This window comes from Panthera onca, chromosome C2, assembly GCF_046562875.1.
Source record: "Panthera onca isolate mPanOnc1 chromosome C2, mPanOnc1 haplotype 2, whole genome shotgun sequence".
In the NCBI taxonomy this organism is placed as follows: domain Eukaryota; kingdom Metazoa; phylum Chordata; class Mammalia; order Carnivora; family Felidae; genus Panthera; species Panthera onca.
This window is the reverse complement of record NC_138347.1, coordinates 109,486,292-109,507,411: the sequence shown is the minus strand read 5'-3', so window position 1 is coordinate 109,507,411 and position 21,120 is coordinate 109,486,292. Positions and strand designations below refer to the sequence as shown.

General features: G+C 37.8%; 1 protein-coding gene across 1 annotated transcript in view; it reads right to left on the bottom strand.

Moving 5' to 3' along the window:
* STRIT1 (small transmembrane regulator of ion transport 1) overlaps nucleotides 1-21,120 on the bottom strand; it is a 40,587-nt gene that overhangs the window by 7,480 nt on the left and 11,987 nt on the right. Inside the window, exon 2 of the mRNA XM_060639036.2 lies at nucleotides 15,000-15,076. The gene's annotated coding sequence lies outside the window, so the exon portion shown is untranslated. The remainder of the gene's footprint in view (nucleotides 1-14,999; nucleotides 15,077-21,120) is intronic.

The window sequence follows — 21,120 nt, the reverse complement described above, 5'->3', positions numbered from 1 at the left end:
CCTCCCTTTGTCCTCCAGCCTTCCCGCTTTCCGAGCAGAGCTGTTAACTTATGACCTCCCAGGCGCTAAGTCGCGCTTGCTGTCGGAACACAGTCTGTCCGGCCCCTCCGCTTTTGCCAGCCAGACTCGGGGGCTCTGCTTGGCCGGCGAGCCGCCCCTCCGCCCCGGCTCCCTCCCGCCAGTCCGTGGAGCGCGCGCACCGCCTCGCCGCCCTTCCTACCCTCTTCCGTGGGCCTCTAGTCTGCGCTTGACTCCGGAGACTCCCTTCTGCTAATCCTCTGGCGGTTTTCTGGGTTCTTTAGGCAGGTGTAGGTGGAATCTAAGTGATCGGCCGGACGCGCTGTGAGCCCCGCGTCCTCCTACGCCGCCATCTTCCGGAACCTCTCGACTGAATTCACTTTGAACTCACAAATGCAAGGGCCTCTTTTGACAATTTTCTAATCTTCCTCTTAGGGCATACCATTTAGGAATGTTTTACATTTCTACTTTGCATAAAAATTTCTTCAAGAGTTCTCAAATCCCTTATTATCAAAGTGACATTAGATTCTTCCAGGGCACTTAAGGTAAAAAAGTCAAATATTTGGCTCTTTATTCAAGATAAATCGTAATTCTTCATTTTTCTAATTTTTTCTAACCATTAGTGTCTGGAATTATAGTGGATAAGTCTTCACATGATAGATTAAATGGACAAATTCCTCTTAAGACCTTAGCTTACCCAAACTGATTCAAAAAGAAAGAAAATTTGAATAGACTTATAACAAGTAAAGCAATTGAAGTTATAATAAAAAAAAATGTTTCACAAAGAAAAGCCCTGAGGGGCGCCACGGTGGCTCAGTCGGTTAAGCATGGTTAAGCATTAGACTTCAGCTCAGGTCAGGATCTCGCAGCTTGTGAGTTCCAGCCCCAAGTCAGGCTCTGTGTTGACAGCTCACAGCCTGGAACCTACTTCAGATTTTGTCTCCCTGTCTCTCTGCCCCTCCTCCACTCACACTCTGTCTCTCTCTCTCTCCCTCTCAAAAATAAACATTTAAAAAATAATTTAAAAAAAAAAAGCCCTGGAACAGATATCTTCACTGGTGAATTCTACCAAACATTTAGAGTTAACACCAATACCTCAAAAACTATAGAAGAGGAGGGAAGACTTCCCAACTCATTCCCAACTCATTCTACAAGGCCAGTATTACTCCAATACCCAAACCAAAGATATTATAAGAAAAAAACTACAGACCAATCTCTCTAATGAATATAGGTGAAAAATTCTCAACAATAAACTGACAAACCAAATCCAGCAACATACAACATCCTGAATTACATCCCAGGACCACGTGGGATTTAACCCAGGAATGCAAAGTCAGCACAACATTCAAATACCAATTCACGTAATACACCATATTAATAAAATTTTTTTAAAAGCCCAAAAAACAAAACAAAAAAAAAACAACACATGATCATCTCACTAAATGCAGAAAAGCATTTGACAGACTCCAACCAACCAATTGGTAATAAAAGCAAACTTCCCCAACCTCATAAAGGGAATCTACAAAAACTCACAGCTAGCATCATATTTAATGGCAAAAGACTGGATGCCCCCCCCCCCCCACCAATCTCATGAATAAAACAAGAACGTGTACGCTTATATTTTGATTCAATACTGTACTGGAGGTTGTAGCCAGGAGAATTAGGCAAGAAGATGAGATAAAAAGTCATCCAAATTAGAAAAGAAGAATTAAGCTATCTTCATTTGCATATAACATGATCTCATATACCAAGAAATCCTTAAGAGCCCCTTCTGCACACAAAAAAACTCTCATTTTTTAAAATTTTTAAATATTTATTTATTTTTGAGAGAGAGAGAGAGCATGAGCAGGGGAGGGGCAGAGAGAGACCCACACACAGAACCAGAAGCAGGCTCCAGGCTCTGAGCTGTCAGCACAGAGCCCTATGTGGGGCTTGAAGTTGTGAACGGTGAGATCACGACCTGAGCTGAAGTCAGATGCTTAACCAACTGAGCCACCCCAGCTCAAAAAACCCACCCCCCCAAAAAACTCTTTTAGAAGTAATAATCAAATTCAGCAAGATTGTAAAATATAAGATCAACATGCAAAATTCAATTGTATTTCTACACAATAGCAATGAACAGTTTGAAAATTAAATTAAAAAATAACATTACAGTAGCATCAAAAAGAATAAAATACTTAAGAATAAAGAATAAATTTAATCAAAGATGTATAAGCCTTGTAACTAAAGACTAACAAACCCTTGCTGAAGGAAATTAAAGAAAATCGAAATAAATAGAAAGGCATTCTGTGTTCACGAATTGAAACAGTATTGTTAAAGATGGCAGTACCACTCAAAACAATCTACAGGGTGACTGTATTCCTATCAAAATACCAATGGTCTTTTTTACAGAAATGGAAAATCTAATCTTAGAATTCATATGGAATTGCAAAGGACCCTGAATAATCAAAACAATCTTAAAGAGGAAATACAAGGGACTCACACTTACTGATTTGAAAATGTACTATAAACCTACAGTAATCAATGTGTGGTACAGGCATAAGGAGAGACATACAGGTGAATAGAATAGAATTGAACATCCAGAAATAAATCCACTCACTAGTGGTTAATTGATTTTCAACTGAGGTGCCAAGACAGTATATTAGGGAAAGAATAGTCTTTTTAACAAATGGTGCTGGGACAACTAGTCTTCTACATACAAAAGAATGAAAGTGAACTCCTACCTCATACCATATACAAAAATTAAGCCAAAATGAACCAAAGACCTAAATGTAAGAGCTAAAACTATAAAATCAGAAGAAATCGTAGGGGTAAACAGGCAACAGTTTCTTAGATAAAGAAACATACATAAAGTACACATAAAGTACAAGCAATCAAAAAAAAAAAAAAGATAAATTGGCCTCATCAAAATTTAAAACTTTTGTATATCCAAGAATACCACTGAGAAAGAAAAAAGATAATCTATGGAATGGGAAAAAATATTTGCATATCATATATCTGACAATGGTTTGATATCCAGAATATATTAAAAAAAAAAGTCTTACAACTCAACAAGAAAGAGACAACCCAGTTTAAAAAGGGCAAAGCATTCATATAGATTTTTATCCAAAGGAAATGTATAAGTAGTCAATAAGCATATGAAAATACACTCAAATCATTAGTCATTAGAGAAACGCAAATCAAAACCACAATAAGATACCACTTCACCCCCACCAAAATGGCTAAAATAAAAAGTTGCACAATAACAAGGGTTGACAAAGATGTAGAGAAATTAGACCCCTCATACAATGCTGGTAGGAATGTAAAATGGTTCAGCCACTCTAAAAAACAGTTTTGTAATTCCTCAAAATGTTAGATATAGAACTACCTTATGACCTAGCAATTCCATTCTTAGGTGTATACCCAAAAGAATTGAAAACAAGTATACAAAAACTATATACAGAAGTTCAGGGCAGCATTATTCATAAGGCTCAAAAAGTAGAAACAAACCAAATATCTATAAACTGATGAATAGATAAGCTAAATGTGGTATAGCCACACAGGGTAATAGTCAACCATTAAAACATGTTTTGGTACATCCTACAGCATGGTTGAACATTGAAAATATCATGGTATGTAAAAATGTCATATTGTATTGCATGATTCTGTTTATATGAAATGTCCACAATAGGAGAAACCATAGACACAGGAAGTAGATTGATGGTTGCTTTGGACTGGGGGAGATGGGAATGGGGAGTGATGGCTAAAGGCTATTGAGTTTTCTTGGGGAGTGATGAAAATGTTCTGGAATCAGATAACAGTACTGGTTGCACAACTTTGTGAATATACTCAAACCACTGAATTGTACACTTTATTTTTCTTAGTGTTCATTTTTGAGAGTGAGAGAGAGAGAGCACAAGTGTGGGAGGGGCAGAGAAAGAGGGAGACACAGAATCCAAAGCAGGCTCCAGGCTCTGAGCTGTCAGCACAGAGCTTGATGCAGGGCTCAAACCCATAGACTGCAAGATCATGACCTGAGCCAAAGTTGGGAGCCACACAGGTGCCCTTGAATTGTATACTTTAAAAGAGTGAATTTTATGGTATGTGAATTATACCTCAATTTTTTAACAAGTTCAAATTAGTTCTTGAAACAAAAAAGTTTTAGAAAAGAACCCCAGACCTCGAAGGCAAAAAATCAGGGAGAGGTGAAACAGCATTGGGAGAAAGGACAACAAGGAGTTAGTGTGACTCCAGCAGGGTGAGCAAGGGGGATGGCAGTAAGGGAAGAGTCCAGGCAGTAAGGAGGCTTTATCAGCTATTGTTAGAATTTTGTTTTTTCCCTCTGAGTGAAACAGGGAGCCAACAGAAAGTTTTGAAGAGAGAGATTACATGATCAGACCTATAGTTCTGAAGTCTCATTTGTGGCTGTTTGATTGAGACCAAAGGTAGAAGCAGACTTGTTAGCGACTATTGTAATGATACAGATAAGAAATGGTGGAGACTTGGACCAGGGTGGTGGTCAATTCTCATCAAGAAAGGTGACTATTAATGAGGACAGAAAGTAGTGTGGCACATTTACAAAGGTGTGACTAATATGGTTTTGATAGGTTGGGTGGGACTTTCCCATATTATGAATTTTTGTTGACCAAGTTGCTGTGTCAAGAAATTTGTGTGTCCAAAGTCCAAGCAAAAGGTTCAGCAAATTGCAATAGAATGTATTGAACAATATTTATCCAATCTGAGGTGTCCAAAATATGAAATGTATTGAGATTAATGAGTAAGAGGCAACAAAGGATTACAAACTACCTGATCCTCTTCCCGGGGACTCCTTACATGTCATAGAAAAGAAAGAGTGGCTCAAAGCAGCAGGGACTATGATAGTGAAGGAGGAGGGACTCAGGATCAAGTTTCAACACCATCTCTGGCAATCGCTGTGTGAACTTAAACAAGTCATGTGTACTCTGAGTCTATTTCTTTATTTGGAAAATGAGAGAAATAGCATACAAGGTTGTTGCAGAATTAGAGATAAATGGGTATTATGTGCTCAGCGCTAGCCTAACACGTAGTAGATTCCCAATACATGATATTTATTATAATTAAATTATCATAAGCAGAGATAAAGGTGAATGAGAAGCAACATGTACAAAGAACTAGATGTTCCCTGATACATGTAGCCACAGTCATTCCTGAGGGTTGTCTTAGATTATCTCTTCATCCTCAGTCCGCATAAGGCGGGTTGTAGGAGTCCATTTTTCAACTCCCACTCACTTCCCATTGCACTTCTGATTTAGCTTCTGCCTGCATTTTGCTATTAAAACAGCTTGTTCCTAAGATCATGAAGATCTATTATCACGTAAATTCCATGTGGCCAAAGTCCATGGAAATTTTTCAGTCCTGATCTTACTTACTGATGACCTCTTGGTGTCACTTGGTTACTTTATTCTTCTTGAAATTCTTTCTTGGCTTCTGTGGCATCAGATTCTTCTGACTTTTCCCATTTTTAACTGTTCATTCTTAGTCTTGTATGTTTATCATCATCTACCCAAACATTAAAGATTTGTTCCTTGGTAAATATATCAGAACAGAGGTTTCGGGATACAAGAAGATGATTTGGAGAGAGCCAGTAAGTGAAATCACAAAGTCATGTGCATTTACAAGGCCCTGAGAGTTCCTTTCAGGGCCAGCTTCTTGGTATGCAACCTGTACCGTCATTTAGGACTCTGTGCTAAAAAGGCCCCCATGCTTGGCTTAATGCTCTGATGTCAGTGTCTTGAAATTCTTAATAATTTATCTTTGCTCTTGGGTTTCATCAGGGTTGATGGAGAAATGGAGCATGTGCACAAGCAGAAGGATATTCAGGAGACTGTGTATGCGTGAGGTATCGATCCAGCCACAGCTCGAGTATGCACGGGCCCAGGCTCTAAGTCCTGTAACAGCATCCACATGGCAGTGGACACTGCGGGCAGACCAGAGCCTTGGACAGTGCAGAGCTGCGGGGAGCGGAGTTGTGGGGACAGGCTGGGACCTGGGCAGAATGGAGCCCATGACAGCAGCAGGCATGCATGGAAAAGTGAAGTGACTTTTCCAATTTCACAGTCAGCCTCCTTACTTCCAACCTCTCACCTTCCTGCTGCTTTCCTGGTACCCATGACCTCTTTGGTGACATGACATGTTCAGTGATTTTACATGATTCATGACATGATGTGTTCAGTGATTATATATGAGAATCCTTTATTAGCCTACTGTAAAGTATAAAGGAATTTAAGGAAGAAGGCTGATAGATACCCAAAGGTGAGCATCTATGTATCCATTTCTTATTCTAAGACATTTTTCCCTAAACTTCAAGCCGTTGCCACCAGTACCCCCACCTTGCAAAATAGTATATGAAATATGATTTCAGTCTGAATCTATTTCTTGAACGTTTTCATATAGGTAAAGACAGAGGTAAATATAAAGTGTTTTTTTCAGTGTCATTCTTAATGTAGTACTCCTGTTCTTGGAGTCCGTAGCCTGAGCAATCTCTACTAACACAGACACAAAAGGTGCTATTACTTCAGATTGATGTTTATTGGCTGGGTTGGATGGTTTCATCACCCAGAGAATCTTTGTGTTTCAAAGATGCATTGGCTATCAAAGGGAATTATCTGCACAGATCTGATAGATTCCTATATTCTTTAAAAAAAAACTCATTACTGAGTCATGACAACAGGTTGAATACATGGACGGTAGAGTCACAGTGTCAGGAGTTTGAATCTCTGCTCTACTACTATGCTATTTGTGAGACCTGGAACAGGTTACTGCCAGAAAAATGCTTCATACTTGGAAATAAGGCAGACAGAAGGAGGCAGATTCTTTCAGTATCACATAGGGACAAAGGTCATTCAAGGATTGTCAAGACCCGTACTGTGTTCACCTCATTTTTACTATTGATTAAAGTTCCCATACTTAGGGAATTTACTTGATAACTTGTACATTTCTGTCCAGTAGAAATTCAAGTAATTTATGCCCAATGGAGCAGATAACCCCAAATCTCAATGGCCTGCTGGACATTAACCAGTTCTATATCTAGTTCATCAATCTCATCCTAGCATTTCTTTGTTATGTTGATGGTAAATACACTCTTAATGCTCTTTGAACTGATCATAACATCTTTTTCCCTCCTTAATTATGAATTCAATAAAATATTTGATACAGGTCCTTTTTATATGTGTCTGAGAGTTCTGATTTTATCTTTTTGAAAATTATGCTTTAACCTGACTACTCTCTTGGCCTCAGTTTTCTTGATCTGTAAAACAGAGATAAGACCAATTTATAGGATTATCATGAAAGTTAAGTGGCAAAGGTATATAAGGCACTTTGCACAGTCTGGAGCTTTGAAGGTGAGTTTGTGAAGAGAGTACAAAGCAGCTGGAATTGGGGATGTGGTCCAGTTCATCACTGAACACTTTAACACCCACATTTTACATTCTTGCCTGAAATGATTTTCTGCTTCTATAATCACATTCTTAAAAACCTTATTTGCTGACCCTTTGCTAATTATACACTTTATACCTCATGGAAATAATGTCCAGTGGGAACTATGTGTGGGAGCTGGGTGACCTTCATCACTGAAAGCTTTCCAGTGCTTGTTTCCAATAGTGCTCAGGCAGGTGTAGGGTTTTAAAGGCCCACGATATTGTCAATCAAATAAATTTAAACCAAAAGACAAACAAGTTTTTTCTCAGAGACCATGCATTAGCATTTCCGTATTTTCAAGTGGTAATTTTTCAGAACAAAAAGGGGACATGAAAGCTGATATTTTCAATGAAGGATATGCTGAGGAAACCTATTCAGTTGTAAACATATTCTATAAACTGTTTAACACTTTCCCCTCCCTAAGAACTCTCCCTAAGAACTCTCAAAACTATGGAATCAAGTTTCTGATGTTTCCCATTTATTTATTTTTATTAAAAAAATTTTTTTAACATTTATTCATTTTCAAGAGAGAGAGACAGAGTGCGAGTGATGGAGGGGCAGAAAGAGGGTGACACAGAGTCCAAAGCAGGCTCCAGGCTGCCAGCACAGAACCCAATGTAGGGCTCGAACCCATGGACCCTGAGATCATGACCTGAGCCAAAGTCAGATGTTCAACCGACTGAGCCACCCAGGTGCCCCCTGATATTTCCCTTTTACTACCCAAAGGTATACACCTATCCCACCCCCAGACCCTAAACAAAAGGAACCCCAAATTTACCCATCAGAGCCAAAGGGCATTTTTACGGTTGAAGAAGTATAGCTAGTTCTCTCCACATGGTGGCAAAATTACTCCTGCTGGGGGCTGGGCTGTGTACAAAACAACAGAAAAATGCTCCTCTCCCAACACCCATTCCACACAATCTTTGAGAACTATAAATATAGGGTTGAGCAGCACAAAACCACAGAAGACAAATAGTTAAATAACTGTACTTTATGAACTACTCAGAACTCCTGGACAAACTGTTCTCAATCCTAAGGCTTTAAGCTATAAGAGAGCAGCTTAACACAAAACTCAAAGGAGTGAATAATCACCATGCTTGAAGGACAGAGCCATCCTTGGCCTGCACATTTGCTCTGGTCCAGTGACTACATTTTTCTCCCGGCTCTTTGAACATGTGCTGTCCCAGAGGACCTGTGCTCCCCTTGCTGGCCAACATGCCTCCCAATGGGAAAGCCCTCATGGAGGCTTCACACAGCCTCACAAGTCAGAACCCCCGGGAACACTACAGAATCTATGAGAGTCACCCCAGGAGTAATTCTGTTCCCTAGACCTAGCCCTTCCCACCAGCATTCTGGTTCCTAAAACTATTATAATAGGAGACAAAATCTTTCATTCTATAAAGTTATAACCACTTTCATCTTTACTGTATTCTAAATCTCTATACATTTAAACCTATTTTCCAACACTTTATCGTGACATTTTCAAGCACATGGCAATGTTGAGATAGTTTTACATAATTACAAAATTTCCCATCTATGTGTACAAAATTTCATCAATCCATCTGATTTTTTGATTTTCTGATTTTTTTCAAAATAAACTGCAGATAGCAGCACTCTTCCCTTTGAATAGTTTAGTATGCATGTCATTGGACAAGAGTCCAATACATTTTAATATTTTTTTCAAAATAAACTATATACAGTGAAATATATAAATCTTAACTGTACATTAACTGAATTTGACAAATGCATGTACCTCTGTAACCTAAACTCTTTTTTTTTTTCATTTAAATCCAAATTAGTTTACATATAGTATAATAATGATTTCAGGAATAGAATTTAGTGATTCATCACTTACCTGTAACTCCCTTGCCCTCCCTAATGCCCATCACCCTTTTAGCCCATCCCCCTTACCCAACACCCCACCAGCAACCATCAGTTTGTTCTCTGTATTTAAGAGTCTTTTATTGTAATCTAAACTCTTATTAGGATAGAGACCTGAATCTATTTCTTGACCTACTAGCTTTTATTAGTGACCTGTGTATTCACATACAAGTAACAATCTGTTTTAAATATCTTAGCTTTAAAATATATTTTAAAATCTGCATGTCTCATCCCCCTTTGTTGCTCTTATTTTCAGAACTATTTTTGCTATTCTGACAGATTTAATTTTTCTCTTGAATTTTCAAACCACTTAGTTCCCACAAAAAAAGAAAAAAAATAAAAATTAAAAACTCCTTATCTTTAATTAACTTGCATTAAGTTTAGGATTAACTTGGGGATGTGTGAAACTTCATAATATTCCATGTACCCTTCCAAGAACACGAAATGCTTTTCTATTTAGTGAAGACTTCTTTTATGTGTTAGAATTCTTTTCATAAAATTCTTGCACATTTCTTCTTGAGTTTATTTATGGGTTGTTTTTCTAAATGTGTTTTTTCCATTTTTTCCTTTTTTATATGAATTTTGTATACAAACAACTTTCCAAATTTGCTTATGATCGACAGTAATTTTCAGTTGATTTTCTTAGGTTTTGATATATAAATCATTATCTACAAACAATAATTTACCTTCTCTTTTCCAATTTCTATATCTCTTTCCCCCCCTCTGCCCCCCCACATTTATAGTTGCATCAGTTAGAGCCAAGCTGTCATTAGACAGGCATTAGTGTTTTGAACAACTTTTATGTATCTCTTTCACAGTAAATGGCCTCTGAATATGGAAAATGGCCTTCCTCTTTAGGGGGAGGGGATGGTTTTAGCAATTTACCTTTCCCTAAAAACTATTCCACTTCACCCCAATATTGAGTTGATCAAGAGTCAATTACTTCCATTTCCTCAGTATCCATGGTCATTTCCCCATCTCCTTTATTATTTTGTATAATTATGCTTTTCTCTTTTTCACTAGTTTTTCAAAGAGTCAACTCTTGAATTTATTTTTCAGGCTTATCATTTTCCTGTTTTATATTCATTAATTTTTGCTTTTAAATTTCTGAGTTACTTCCTTCAACTTTTCTTGGGTTTATCTCCTTGTCTTTTATCTAATTTTTAAAATGTGATGCTTAATTCATTAATTTTTGTTCATCTATAAAAACATTTAAGGTTGTGTATTTTTCCTTTGAGCACAGTTTTAGCTGTATCATGGGTTCTGATATGTCATATTTTAATTAATAATGTTTTCTAGATATTCTGACATATTACTTTTGATTTTCTCTTTGACAAAGGAATTGTTTGAGAGAATTTTTAAATTTCTAAGTGGTATTTTGCTTTTAAAATGAATCATGGAGGGGCCCCTGGGTGGCTCAGTTGGTTGAGCGTCCAGACTCTTGATTTTGGCTCAGGTCATGATTCCAGAGTCATGGGATCCAGCCCTGCCTTGGGCTCTACGCTGAGCATGGAGCCTGCTTAAGATTCTCTCCCTCTCTCTTTGTCTCTGTCCCCTCCCCTACGTGCTCACTCTCTCTCTGTTTCTGTCTAAAGTAAAAAAATAAATAGGGATGCCTGGGTGGCTCAGTCGGTTGAACATCCAACTTCAGCTCAGGTCATGATCTCACGGACTGTGTCCCACGTCTAGCTCTGTGCTGACAGCTCAGAGCCCGGAGTCTGCTTCAGATTCTGTGTCTCCCTCTCTCTGTCCTTCCCCCACTCCTACTCTGTCTTTCTTGATCTCTCAAAAATGAATAAACGTTTAAAAAATGTTTTTAAATAAAAAATAAATGAATCATGGAATAACACTTTTTATAGGACAAAAATTTTAATAAACGATACTAAGTATTTATGCATCTGTTCATGGAGTGTTGTTTCCTATAAGTGCTAGCTTTGTATTTGTGACCCAAATACACTGACGTATTTATTCCTTAATTATCCTCTTTTATTATAGGAAATCAAGTCTCAGAGAGATTAAGCAATTTGTCAAACACCACATAGATCTCGGAATCAAAATAATAGAGCAGGATGCCTGCCACGGCCAACACAATCCTACCTCCCCAGACTGCATCACTAGAACCATATGAGGAAACAAAACACAAATTACTTACCATCTAGAGGAAATACATGCCCAACACACCACCATAAACATGCAGTCACTGAGGATGTCATGGATGCCCATTGAGAAATGCAGATAAGTAATTGCACATTTCCTACAAGTACAAGGCTTTTAGAGATTTCACATGTTGGGAGTGCTCCAGGACAGTGATTCTGCTTTTGGAGTTCTTTCCGATTTTAAGGTATTCCTCGAAGAGGTTCATTTCCTTGTTTCACTCTCACCATCAGGAATCCTTTTTCATACCCAACCTAATTACTGCATGCTGAGGGTTAGCTCTCTCTTTGGGATTCTTCAGAGATGGAGAACAGCTGGTCCCTATTCTCTGCATAATAACTCCTTGTAAACTTGAGGGAGGCCTTCCATAGTCATTGTCTCCGGGATAAATAATCCTAATCTCTAAATCCTACATTTTTGCAAAAATATTTTCTAAAAATGTGGTTATTTTCATGCCAGGTAAGGACAGTGTTTATGCAGCCCACATAAGGTCATTGTGTTGACCATTCATGAGCTACTGCATGGTGAGGTGGTGAAGGTCATTGCAACACGGCTGTTTTCTGGTGTCTCCAAGTCTGTTCAGGCCTCCTGTGGCCTTTTAACCTAGGTCATAAGCTTCAAAGCATTTGGCATCCATCTCCCACACTTAAGGTGCTGAGGAAAATCAAGGCCATCTGGGTGGCTCAGTCGGTTGAGCGTCTGCCTTTGGCTCAGGTCATGATCTCACAGTCTGTGAGTTCCATCCCCATGTCAGGCTCTGTGCTGACAGCTCAGAGCCTGCAGCCTGCTTCAGATTCTGTATCTTTCTCTCTCTCTTTGCCCCTCCCCTGTTTGTGTGCTCACTCGCTCTGTCTCTCAAAATAAATAAACATTTTTAAAAATTAAAAGTGCTGAGGAAAATCAAAGTTGCACATGATGATGAAAGAAGATATGAGAAAAGCATGTAGACAGCAGAAAAATAGGAGAGGTTTGTGGTGATTTGTGTGAAGTGCATTTATTCTTAATTTTAAAAAGCAGGAAAACTTATCTGATAGCATAGAAAGGAAATAAAATGAACACCCAGGATCTGTGATAACAGAGTAAATTTTTTTTAAGGCAAGAAAAGAAAGATAATCCATCCAAGTCTCTTCCCATACAGAACGCTAGAATGATTTCAGGCATCTCTAGAAATCATATGATAATGACAGAAATCTAGCTGCATGTTAATTATAGAACAAAAAGTGGAGGGAATTGGGTTACTGTATGGAAGAAAGTATCATAATTACAGAAGTGATTTTTGTATATAAAATCAATGCCTACAGTATATTACTTGAAAAAATAATTTCTATAAGGTTTCACCAATAAGTATTAGTAAAAATAATTATCAAGAGCTTCATTCATCCAGTGGCCCCACTAACACCTAGAACTTCAAAATCTTTCACTAGATCTTTATGGGAAGCAAAGAAATTAAAGCCTTTACATAAATGCATGGGAGATCTTCTGGTTTCTCCCTAAAGTTGTGTATCAATCTATCCACATTCCACCAGACAGAATTCAGTCACAAGTCTAATGCGAAGGAAGGTTAGTAAATATCATCTGTGTGTCCAAGTACCTACCTAGTCTCTGCTACCATATTTATCTTTATGACTAAAAAAATGCTTTGTGCATGGGTGCTTAATAATAACAAATTAATATTAATTAACACAATGAAATTTGTATTAATACAAAGCCATATTTCCTTTGAAAAGTAAAATCTACTGCAAATGACATATCCAATAAAGGGTTAGTATCCAAAATATATAAGGAATTTATAAAACCCAACACCCTAAAAACAAATAATCCAATTAAAATATGGGCAGAAGACATGAATAGACCTTTCTCCAAAGAAGACATACAGATGGTCAACAGATACATGAAAAGATACTCAACATCACTGATCATTAGGGAAATGCAAATCAAAACCACAATGAGATATCACTTCACACCTGTCAGAATGGCTAAAATCAAAAACACAAGAAACAACAGGTGTTGGCAAGGACGTGGAGAAAAAGGAACACTCCTGCACTGTTGGTGAGAATGCAAACTGATGCAGCCACTCTAGAAAACGGTATGGTGGTTCCTCAAATAGTTAAAAATAGAACTACCCTATGATCCAGCAATCACACTACTGGGTATTTACCCAAAGAACACAAAAGCACTAATTCAAAAGGATATAGGCATCCCTGTGTTTATAGCAGCACTATTTACAATAGCCAAATTATGGGAGCAGACCAAGTGTCCATCAGCTGATGAATGGATAAAGAGGGAATGGTATATATATGCAATGAAATACTATTCAGCCATAAAAAAGAATGGAATCTTGCCATTTGTAATGGCATGGATGGAGCTAGAATATTATGCTGAGCAAAATAAGTCAGAGAAAGACAAATATCATATGATTTCACTCAGATGTGGAATTTAAGAAGCAAAACAAGCAAGCAAAGGAAAAAAAATAATAAGAGAGAGACAAATCAAGAAACAGACTTTTCATTATGCAGAACAAACTGATGGTTACCAGAGGGGAGGTAGGTATAGGGATGAGTTAAATAGGTGATAGGGATTAAGGAGTGCACCTGTGATGAGCACTGGTGATGGACTGAAGTGTTGAATTGCTATATTGTATACCTGAAACTAATACAACACTGTATGTTAACTAATTGGAATTAAAATAAAAATGTAAAATAAAAAATAAACATAAAGGGACACCTGGGTGGCTCAGTCAGTTAAGCATCAGGCTCAATTTTGGCTCAGTTCATGATCTCACAGTTTGTGAGTACGAGCCCAGCATCGGGTTCTGTGCTGACAGTGTGGAGCACTTGAAATTCTCTCTCTCCCTCTCTCTCTGCTCCTACCCTGCTTGCTCTCTCTCTCTCTCTCTCTCTCTCTCTCAAAGTAAAATAAATAAACTAAAAAAAGTATTTTAATTAAAAATTAAAAAATAAAAAATAAAAACTAGAATAATCTAGAACTAGCATTTCATATAAGGTCATCTACAAATTTCAGTTTAAACAATGTATGTCTCATATCTTATGAATGTATAATGAAATTTGACAGTTGGCTAACCAAATTTTTAACCAGGGTTTCTAAAAGAAAATAATTTAAAATAACAAAAGTATATATGTTACTTGATGTTTTTTCATACTTAAGACTTTATTATTATCTATATTAGCTAATATAATATAGATTCCTTTTCTAGTTCATTTTTTAAGTTTTCTTCTTTGTGAACTTTTGAGTTGCTTGAATTTTAAAATAAAAATCATGCAACACTTACATAAATAATAAAATCATTATTCTTAAAAAATTAATGTAAAATCACATATTGGCTTTCTCTATATAGCATTCTAACAAGGAAGAAAGACAAAACAGCAATGCTGATCAACGGCAAAATGCTTTAATGTTTAATTTGACCTCTGACAGCTTTAAAGAGATGCTTTTAAAGCAGTTATTATCACATGCTTCTTTCTTAGGAAAAAAAGGGGGAAAACAAAGCTAACCTGTCTGTGATGAGTCTTACATCATGTCTCAAATGCTGGCCATTTGGAATTTACCAAGATCAACTGAATGTTTCTTTCTATAAGAAAGAAAAATAAATGGTTAATACCTCCAGCAGATCAATTAAATTACCAGGCAGCTATCTTCCCAACTGCCTATGCTGACATTGTTCTGAAATTAACTATTAGACTTAGTTTAGCTATTGATAGTATATTGCTCAAAAATAACTAGTTTCAACAACTTCTATGTTTTTCCCCTTCATTCCTTTCTGAATGCCAAAGTTCCTTTCACTAATGGATTGCTTATCATATGCTAAGGAGTCCATCATCAGAATAAAGGTAGAGATGGAATGTGGTCATGATGAAATTGCTATATTCCATTGCAGAGGTGATAAAAATGCAAGGTGCCTCATAAATATTTCTGACCCATTTGCTTACAGGGATGGGGGTATTGATGGTTTGGAAATCTCTGGCTGTAAAAAAAGCATTTCAGTTTATTCTATGCCATCAAGTAGCCTTTTGTTGAAGTAGAGTTTCATGGGTGAGTTATTACTGGGAAATCTGCCTTTAGAACATTAGTAATGCAATAAATTCCATCCAGCCCATCTAGGTTATTTTGAGCAGAACTATGTCTAAATGAGCCAACTGCATTTCACCAAAGATATTATATTCTATTCAGAGGCTCATATGTGATCTTCTTGGTCCTTGTCTTTTTGAGATTCAGAATGGCAGAAATAGTCATGATGGGAGCTTCTTTTTAGGGAATTTCAATCAAAAGATGACATAAAAAATTCACTGAACAAAAATTTGTAGTTAAACCAAGTAACTGAACTGATCATTATAAGCTATTGAATCACATTGCAGCTCACGAAACTTGCATATGAGATCCATGAAGATATTTTTGTCTTGAATATGAAGGTTATAGCATGTTCTTTCAGATTTGTATGGACACTATGGAATCATAGTTCTATAGCTGTACTATGTATATCTGTTTTGTTTTCAAATCAGACTTAAAACGCATTGATATAAGGGATGGCATATAAGAGGCATTTCAACTTTGGAGTCAGATGTCTTGTGTTTCAGTAATGGCTCTACCACTCAGCTGTGTGGCCTTGGACAAATTACATAGCAATCCTGTGCCTCACTGTTCTCCTCTGTAAGAGGAAGACAATAAAAGTATCTATTTTTTTGAGAATTAAATGTTTGCTCCTACTATTATTATTCTCCTTCTGTTATGTTCTGACACACAGCATCCTGCAGAATAATGGGACCACAGGAGGCACTCAGTATATATTCATTGAATAAATTGTCCCAGGTAGATTTCTTATGGCTATAGAGACATGTAGTAGTAGCCTAGTGTGGGGTAAGGGTAGGTAGGGATCGCAAGTTAGGGAGAACTGAAAACTCAGTTTATCTGAAATATAAACTTTACTAAGCAATTGTTTTAGTTTTCTCATTAGTAAAATGGTGCCAAGAATATGATCTTAAAAGATCATTGGAATTAGAAACAATATATGGTGAGCGCTGGCAAAATATCGACTACTCAATAGATGATAGCTATCACTAGCTAACACTATGATCTATTTCTATTCCCAGAACACCTTTGACACTAAATGTCAAGGGTGGTGGTTGATTTCCCATATCAACAACAAATTCTCCAACACTTACAATTGAATTGTAATTCAGTTCTGACACTACCTGGAATTAGCACACACCCACAAGAGTTTAGTCCCACAAGACTGCCACCACTTCACACACCAGTTTCAAAGTCCAGGCTTCCTGTACTTCTGACCTACCGGCTGTAAATGGAGGGTTCCCATGACCCTCTCCTCAGGTTTGATAATTTTCTAGGATGGCTCACAGAATTCAGGAAAATAGTTTACCTACTATGACTGGTTTAGTCTAAAGCATATAATTCTGGAACAGCCAAATGTAAGAACTATGCAGGGTAGGGTAAGGGGGGCAGCACAGAGCTTCTACGCCTCTCTGGGTGCACCATTCTCTCAGCATATTGATGAATTCTCCAACCCGGAAGCTCTCTGAACTCTACTGTTTAGAATTTTTATGTTTCAGAATTTTTTAGGCTTTATTATTTCATTATGCAGGAATGATTGATTAAAGCATTGGTCATTGGTGATTAACTCAATTTTCAGCCCCTCTCCCCTCCCTGAGATCAGAGGGTGGGGCTGAAAGTTACAAACCTCTAATCACAGGGTTGGTTCTTCTGGCAACCAGTCCCCTACCTCTAAGGGTCACCTCTTTAGCATGACTCTGGTATAGTTGAAAGAGGCTTGTTATGAATTACAAAAGATGTTCCCCCCATCCCTTTCATTCAGGAAATTCCAAGGATTTTAGGAGCTCTGCCAGGAACCAGAGAAGACCAAATATACATTTCTCATTATATTACAGTATCACACGAACATGTGCAGAATGATGCTATGAAGAATGACAACGCTGACCTGCAGACATGATCTCACCACATTTTATAAATGTCTACTTTGTGCAACACTGTGCTGTTGATATGGGCTTGAGAGAGATGGAAAACATATGACTTCTGTTGCTCATCGTCTGTTGAGAAGTAGGATTTTAAAAAGATGGTAAAATACATAATTTTTGCAAAGGCAAAGTCAAATGACAAAACTAAAGTTAGTAACAAGTTTATTGTCCTTTGTTGAAGGCAAAACAATCCATGGATTGAGGGAGTTCAATGTCTCACAAGCAGTGGAACACTCTTCCTGAAGGATTTGGATCAAGAGCAAACTTTATAGAGCATTAGAAGTAGTAACAGGTTGGGGGGCCCGGGGGGCTCGGTCGGTTGAGCATCCGACTTCGGCTTAGGTCACGATCTCATGGTTCGTGAGTTCGAGCCCTGTGTCGGGCTCTGTGCTGACAGCTCGGAGCCTGGAGCCTGCTTCAGATTCTGTGTCTCCCCCTCTCTTTGCCCCATCTCCACTCATGCTCTCTGTCTTAAAAATAAATTAAAAAACATTAAAAAAAAAAAAAAAAAAAAGAAGTAGTAACAGGGAGGGGTGTCTGGATGGTTCAGTGGTTAAACATCTGGCTCTTGGTTTCGGCTCAGGTCATGATCTCATGGCTGGTGAGTTTGAGCCCTGGTTGGGCTCTGTGCTGTCAGTGCAGAGCCTGCTTGGATTCTCTCTGCCCCTTCCCCACTCACTCTCAAAATAAAAACATAAACATTTTTTTTAATTTTTTTTTTAACGTTTATTTATTTTTGAGACAGAGAGAGACAGAGCATGAACGGGGGAGGGTCAGAGAGAGGGAGACATAGAATCTGAAACAGGCTCCAGGCTCTGAGCTGTCAGCACAGAGCCTGATGCGGGGCTCGAACTCATGGACTGCGAGATCATGACCCGAGCTGAAGTCGGCCGCCCAACCGACTGAGCCACCCAGGCGCCCCCATAAACATTTTTAAAAAAGAAGTGGCAACAGAAAATGGGGCATGATTGGCTGGTGCTGTATATCTGACCTCATTTAGAGAAATCAAGGAATAAGGAAATTAGTATTTGGATATTGGGTGACTGGATATACGTGTTTCTGGTCAAGGGGGACATTATAGAAACACAAAAATTGGTTTGCTGACATAGCACCTTGGTCAGGAGTGGCTTCATCTTGGACCTAAAATTTATTTCCACTGTGTGAATTTCCAAAACTTACTCAAGAGCAAGTAGAAAAACATAAATATAGATCAATAACCATATTGTAGTAAAACATGACCAGGCCTGTTTTGTTAACACCTTGAGTAGATACAATAGCACAGCAAAAAATTAAAAACTAGGTTATATATAAGATGCTTTGTAAATATCAGGTACCTCAGTGGTGCAAAGTGGTACTCAAAAAAAATCTTAATCTGGAAACTGAGTAACATGGTTTAAGTGAAATAGAAATGTGTTTTTTCAGTACAGGTCCCTGAGATTTGATATACACCCACCTATACCCTGCCCCCCCACCACTCCTACCCCCTGTAAGAGGTGATATCAGGCAGTCAGCTGCCAGGCATGGATTCTCCAACCTCATAGACCCTTGTCTTCATGTGGACTGCTAAAGTCACTAAAGTTCAGCATTCCTTTATGAAAAGCAAGGGTGGTTCCAGAAAGTCCAATTTATTCACATCATCATTAATCTTTGATCTCCTTGCATCCCTTGAATTGCCTATTTGCTGGTTAGGAAGTCCAACATAGAAAAAGTTATGTTGCATAAGAAAGTTGTATTTATTTTTTTAATGTTTATTTATATTTGATTTTGAGAGACACAGACAGAGACAGAGAGAGGGAGAAAATTCCAAGCAGGCTCCATGCTGACAGCACAGGGTTCCATCTCATGAATCATTAGATCAGGACCTGAGCTGAAATCAAGAGTCAATTTCCTTAACCGACTTGAGCCACCCAGGGGTCCTAAGAAAGTTGTGTTTAAAAAACAAAAAAGGTGGGGCTCCTGGGTGGCTCCTTCATTTGAGCATCTGACTTGTGGGATCAATCCCCCTATAGGGCTCTGTGCTGACAGCACTGAGCCTGCTTGGAATTCTCTCTCTTTCTGCCCCTTCCCCCATCCTCAAAATAAATAAATAAACTTTTAAAGAAAAAGGATAAAAATAAAATTTTATTGCTCAAAAAATAATTCTCATGGAACCTCAAATGTGGGATGACTTTTGTCATCTGGCCCATCTTACACAAGAATAATTAAGAGTTACAAATCCTTGCAATTTTTTGTAGTGACTTTCAAAGCATGGGCGGGGGGGAGAAATTCTAAAACTTCCAATTCATTTTACAAAGCTGGAAAAACTATCTAAAATATTATAATCAAAAACAGAACTAAGGTCAACATTTCCAAAACTGATCCAGAAATCCCTCTTTCAAATGCACACTAATGAATCATGCACACACAAAAACAATTTTGTGATCAAATTATCTAGATAAGTGACACTATGATATCCCTTTCTTGAAGACTCATAATACAGGATCTGAGAAGTTCTACAGTGAAGAAATCAATTTAACCAAAAATTTCCCCAATTGATTTGGCTGTAAGCAATCACTACCTTTTTGTGGCCCAAAACCTTTCCCAAAGCAAAGAAGGTACCAGATGCCAAAACAACGATGATCAACACCATTTGGAAAGATATCAGATTTCATCAGGACAGGAAACATAAGGTGATATCCCTTGCCCCAGCTATTAATAATGAATTTGTTATACCTCATAAGTTTGACAAATAGTTACATGATTCTCCATTTATACACTTATATGTTTAATTCCTATTGAGATCTTTCAAAGGGCATTGTATTCCCTTAAATATCAGCATCTGTGCACTTTTTTTTTTTATTTTTTCCCCCATCAGCTTTGAGAGACACAAGTGAAATTTGGAAGACCCCAAATTTGGAAATTTGGAAATAGCCCCAGAGAGAAAGGTTGAGCAACCCAGTTAGAAAGAGTAAGAAACAGAACTTATTTTCTGAAACTTCTAACCAGAGGTCTCTTTAACTTTGACACCTAAGTAGAGACATGGATGGAATAGAACAGGCTTCCAAGACAGGTTATGGAAACCCAGTGTAATTCCTTTACCAGATTACTCTCTCAACTCTATAAATAGCATATGTGTCTCAGATGCCACTTGAACATTAGGCTTTGCTTCACCCTGACCATAGCCACGTTGTCTCTCTGCCAACTCCAAGATGGCAGCATCAGGCTTTTACTGGAAATGTTTTCTATAGCCTGCATAGTGGATGCTAATGATACAGTTCCCTGCCCCTGCCTGAACAACCCCATGATTTTCATAATATCAATCCATACAGACAGTGGTCATTTGATAAGGAAAAGCATCCATTCTGTAAACTGTATTGAGCTATGAACACCTTGAGCTTGAAAAAAAAACAAACTGAAAAATGTCAAATATTGCATCCCAAGCACGAAAAATTGGGGAGCTTCAGCCTAAAATAAATTTTTAAATACACCTTGATTTTATTACTAAAGAGACAGATTTTGTTTCATAAAAGATATTACAAAGTTTCAAATTCCTCTATTTCCTAGAGAAATAGAATTTATGTCATTTATTTATATATTTGATACATCTATCAATTGAAATTTCTAGGTGCCATTTTGATATAAAATCTAT